Below are 5,821 nucleotides of genomic sequence, written 5' to 3'. Positions count from 1 at the left end.
GGAATTTGGGCCGTGTGACAGCCAAGCCTTCTTGCAGAGTGTCACCCATGTTCCTTGTGTGTACATGAACCACAGCTGAACATGACTGCTCTGGGGCCCAAGCAAGCCCGTGGTAGTTCACTTAAAAATGCTTAAACTAAAACGAATGGTGTCTCAGCTGCATGAGTGAATTTGCTTACGAAAACATGAGACATTTGTGGGGAACCCCCAGAATATTTGGGTGGAATTTAGAGGCACCCCAGGTCTTACACTAGCAGGTAGGTGCAACAGCGAATTATACTTTGATTACTACAGCTACTGTTACAGCATCTGTGTCCCTCCTGGTGAGACGGAGGCCAGATAGAGACAAAGCAGTGACATTTTACACGTCTTAAGCTAATTATAATGGGCTGCTATTGACTGAATGTTTGTGTCCCTTCAAATTCAGATGTTAAAGTCTAATCCCCAGAATGATGGTATTTGGACGTGGGTCCTTTGGGAGGTAAATAGGTCCTGAGAATGGTGCCTCCATGCTGGAATTAATGCCCTTATAAAAAGAGACAGGAGAGAAATGATCTCTCTTGGCCAGCAAGAATACAGTGAGAAGGTGGCCTTCTACAAGTCAGGGAGTGGGCCTTCATCAGACTCTCTGGTGCCCTGCTCTTGGAATCCCAGTCTGTGAGAAATAAGCTTCTGTTGTGAAAGCCTCCCAGTATATGGTATTTTTTTAGGGAATCTCCAACTGACTAAGACCCAGCACTGAAGTAATTTTTATTTTCCAACCCCTGCTTGTCAGAAACAGTGGGAAAACTACATTACTCATAGTTTCAAGATGTTTGTAAATCCTTTTGTTTTTATTGTATATATTTCATATTCTAGACTAATTTTTTTTCCCTCTGGCTCATCTTCTAATGAATGCCTTTCTAAATTTATGATTTGAAGCATTGATTCCCCCACCCTGAGTTTGCTTTGTATAAATATAAGATTATAGAAAGGTAAAACAGATGACAAAGTAAAATTTTAAGAGAAAGCAGAATTTCACAAATGGAAATACATAAAAATATTGCCATCTGATGCTGGTTAAAGAGTGTAAACTTTCAGTTATAAGATGAATAAGTTCTGAAGACCTAATGTACAGCATGGTGATTATAGTTAATAATGATGTAATATAAGCTTGAATTTGTTAAGAGAATAGATCTTGAGTGTTCCCACCACACACACTCACACACACACACACACACACACACACACAGTGGTAACTATGTGAGGTGACAGATGTGTTAATTAGCTTGATTGTGCTAATCATTTCACAATGTATACATATATCAAAAACATCACATTGTACACCTTAAGTATATGCAATTTTTATTTGTCAATCACATCTCAATAAAGCTAGAAGAAACACACAAATAAATTATACACGAATAAGGCTTTATATTGCATCATGGATTGTAATAATGAAGGAATAGAAACAATATAAATATTTACTAATGGAAGAGTGCTTAAATAAATTGTGGCAAATATATCCACACAATGAAAATCAATGCAGTCATTAAAAAGATTGAGGAAATTCTTTGTAAACTGATCTGAAAAAATCTCCATGACCTCTTGTTGGGTAAAAAGAAAAAAAAAAGTTGTAATCTGGGTGGGGCAGAGAATTGGAGGGAAGTGTAGGAATGCAGAAAAATATTATGAAAGTTTTTCAGTAAATGATTGGGTAAACAGACAGAGCCTAAGGTTAAGCCAGGGTGCCTTTTGTTGGCTTGTGGCTTGGGCAGTATCGTCCGGGCTAGTCCAATGGCAAGATCTATAAATCAACTCTACCCTGGTTGCTATATCCAGCCAGAAGTGCTAATGCTGGTGTTATTAGATAATTTTGTAAATCCAGGATTAAAAAATTGATGTAACATTGATATTGTTATGCAAGGTATGTCTTTGTAAAGATCATATCAATGTAGTAAATATTGTCATTATGCTTTTTCAGATTTTAAGGTCTGTGAGATTAAAATGATTAGCTTTATTGTATTTTAAAGTTTATTTGAGTCACAATAGTTGATTAAATGTTAGAAAAGATGTACTTATTAAATTTGTTAAATTTACTTAAAAGGCATTTGACAGGATGTATTAAATATAGATGTGTTAAAATTATAGTATGAAATGTCAAGGAAATTTTGTCAGTTATTTAAGAGAGAGAATTTAGTTCTTTAAATTTATATGTTAATTTAAACATTAATCAAGGACTGTGAAAATGACTTTTCTTAGTTTGGGGCAATTACTATATTTCTAAGTGAAAAAGAAACAAGATTTGTAAGCTGAAATTTAACATTAACAAAAACTGAGATCCTTAATTTATAGCTTTAATAAATTAAATACTAATTTTAAGCCCTGCTAGAGTAAGCCCTTCTTTCTGGACAGAAAAACTCTCCAACTTTTTAAAAACTCAACTGATTATTCCCATTTTGATCTCAGAGACACAGGGTAACTTAAGTTTCCGAGTTGGAAAAAGCTCAGGAAAAACCTTAATATTGTTGTCTTTGACTTTTAAAATCCCTTTCCAATCAATATCCAGGTTATTTTCACATTGAAGCAGGCCTTACATTGACCTTCACTTCTTTCCCCCTTGGGGATGCCACTGGAGGGCAGGCAGAAGCATGAAATTTAATTTCCCCCACCTGGCTTCCTAGAGAGGAATTAATTGCAAATATTTCTGTTCCTTTCCTACTTCACCTCTTTTATTGGCTTTCTAACCTCACTCTTCTCCTTCTGCAACTATACCTAAGAAGCAATTTACTTTATACAGAATTTCTCAGGGTCATACAAAAGTATCCAGATGTGACTTCATGTGTGCCAGCGTCCACAGGTGATGGAGGAGGCCTTGTGCATTTGCTGTTCCTAAGGGGGTCATGCTATTCCTCGTCTCTGGGACTGTGATGCCCTTTCTTCTTTGTCTAATTCACTCCTTATTTTTTAAAATCTCATCTTTTCATGACTGCTTGAATATAGTTTTTCAAGATTTTCTTTATTTCCCCTCAACATGATTGAGAATCATTCCTGTTGCCGTGTGTAGCTGTTGCTATTCCATTCTGTTCATTCATTTCACTATTGATGGACATTTTAGGTTGCTTTCAGTCTTTTTCAGTTGTTACAAACAATGGGGTTATAAATAATCTTACACTGGTCTCCTGGTGTACACTTACAAGAATTTTGCTAGGGTCCCTAAGTACAGTGGGGCCTTGACTTACGAGTTTAATTCGTTCCGAGACCGAGCGAGCTCATTAAGGAGCTCGTTAACTCAAATTACTCTGTCAACTCAATGCAAAAAATTGGCGAGAGACAGCTGGTATCTCAAAAAACTCGTTAGTCAGGACACTCGTAAGTCAAGGCCCCACTGTATCTAGAAGTAGAATTGATGAGTCAGCTCTAACAGGTGATGCTGAAGGATGTCCTATTTCTACTGCACTGACGTTGTCAGGACTTTTAACATTTGCCATTCATGTGAGTCTGAAATTATGTCTCATTGGGGTTTTAATTAGCATATTTTATTATAAATGAGTTGAGCATCTCTGAATGTTTATTAATTTTTGGCTTATTTCCTTTGTTAAATACATGCTCATGATTTTTTTGCCTACTTTTCCATTGTGTTGTTTATTATTTTTAATAGAGTTTAGCACATAGGAAGATATATAAATATGCATGTATTTTTGAATACATAAAGAGCTATATTAGAGTAGTTCTTTACACATTCATGATCTAATTCTTTATCAGTTTTGTGCATGGCAAATACCCTCTCCCAGTTGGTAGCATGTACTTATTTTTCACTCCCTTCATGGTATCTTTAAATGAACAGAATTATTTTAATCTAATTAATTTTGCCAACGTTTTCCTTTATATTTTTACCCTTTAAATTGTGTTAAAGAATGGCTTCTGGACCCTTAAGTGGTAAAGATTGTCTCATATTTTCTTCTAAAAAGTTCTTGATTAAAAAATAATCTTTTTATTTTGAAGTAGCTTCAAGTTTATTTTGTTGAAGAGATAAAAAACAACACAAAGTATCTACACTACACCCAGATTCACACTTTGCTTACATTTTATTTCCATTTCCTTTCGCTTTCTCTCACTTTTTTCTCTTTTTAAACTTTTAAAAGTAAGTTAAATAAAATGACTCTTTATTCCTAAATACTGCAGTGTATATTTCCTAAGAATAGTTTTTAAATTTTGCTTTTCCCATTTAAATACTTGATCCTTCAGGAATTTTCTTTTGAATAAGTTGTGAGGTAGAATTCAATACAGTTTCTTACGGAGATAAATTAGAATCCCTCACTATCTGAAAATAGTTCACACTTTCCTCTGTAATGTCACTTCCAACAAATATCAAGTTTTTGCACAGGTGTAGATCTGGGTCTGGCTTACTAGCCTCTCCCTTATGAAGGCATTGTGGAAGCCATGCTATATGGTTGAGAAAGTCACTTACTTTCTTTATCTTCTTTAAGAGTGTTTTGACTACAATAAGCTATTTGACCTTTCATATTAATATTAGAATCAGCTTGTTGACTTCCAAGAAAAATCATTTGGGAATTTTGATTGCAATTTCATTAAACCTATAAGTCAATTTTGTAAGAACTGACATCTTTGCAAAATTGAGCCATGTGCTTTGTGAAGTTAGTATGTCCTTCCATTTATTTAGGTATTTTAAACTATCTCTTAATACACATTTATAGATTTTTGTTTGTTTGCAGAAAAGTATTGCATATTTCTTTTGTATTTATTACTAAGTATTGTGCATAATTTTTGATATTGTAAATGGTATCTTTTTAAAATTTAAAATCTCAGTGTTATTGGTATAGAGTACAATTGACTTTTACAAATTGGCATTATATTTAGTAACCTTGCTAGAAGGTCTAATATAATAATTTTTTTTTCAGATTTCTTATGCAGGCAGTCATATGATCAGCATATAGTAATAATTTTGTGTCTTCCTTCCCATTATTTATATATTTTATTTATTTTTCTTGCTTATCTAGGATAACTAGGCCCTCCAGAACAATACTGAATAGAAGTGAGAATGGATGTCCTTGAATTGTTCCTGATTTCAAAGGAAAAATACTTTTTAACATCTCAAGATTAAATATTTACTGTTATTTTTATGAGCACTTTTGATCAGATTAAGGAATTTCTCTTTTATTCCTAGTCTGCTGCATATTGAGTTTCAATGAATGCTTTTTTCTGAATCTATTAAGATAATCATATCCCTTCTTCCCTTTAATTTGTTATGTCAATTATGTTGATAGATTTTCTAAGGTTGAACTAACTTTGCATTCCTAAAATAAACCTAATTTGACTATAATATAATACATATTATGCAGAACCAAATTTACTAATATTTTGTTCAAGATTTTTGCTTCTATTTTCATGTGTGAGGTTTTTGTTTTGGTTTTTGGTAAAAGAATTATAGTAATTTTATAAAGTAAGTTGAGGTGATGTTTCCTCTTTTTCTGCTTTCTGAAAGAATTTCGTAAGATTGAAAGTATCTGTTTCTGTATTTGGGGAAAACTCACCTATAAAACCATGTAGGCTTAAAGTTTTATTATGGGAAGAGTTAAACTACTGATTTAATTTCATTTGTAGTTATCAAACCATCCAGAGTTTCTATTACCATTGGAGTCACTTTTGGTAACTTATATTTTTCTAAGAATCTGTTTATTTCATCTAAGTTTCTATTTATTTTTTAAAAAAACTTCTTTATATAATTCTTTATAATCTTTAAAATCTCTGCTACATCTGGGGTTTGGTCCTTTCTCTCCCCTCAGTCTTAATATTGTTTACTAACTTTTTATCTTTTACT

The 5,821-nt window shown here is 33.2% G+C and overlaps 1 long non-coding RNA gene across 1 annotated transcript; it reads left to right on the top strand.

The window, feature by feature from the left end:
• The first annotated feature begins 1,648 nt into the window (after positions 1–1,648).
• On the top strand, positions 1,649–5,117 carry LOC106724498. Its single transcript, XR_001360311.1, has 2 exons — positions 1,649–1,906; positions 5,001–5,117. It is a non-coding gene; the product is annotated as an uncharacterized LOC106724498 (long non-coding RNA).
• Positions 5,118–5,821: the final 704 nt, after the last annotated feature.

The sequence above is a fragment of the Myotis brandtii genome, unplaced genomic scaffold (genome assembly GCF_000412655.1).
Source record: "Myotis brandtii unplaced genomic scaffold, ASM41265v1 scaffold847, whole genome shotgun sequence".
In the NCBI taxonomy this organism is placed as follows: domain Eukaryota; kingdom Metazoa; phylum Chordata; class Mammalia; order Chiroptera; family Vespertilionidae; genus Myotis; species Myotis brandtii.
The sequence above is the reverse complement of the archived record's forward strand: the minus strand, read 5'-3'. Positions and strand labels throughout refer to the sequence as shown.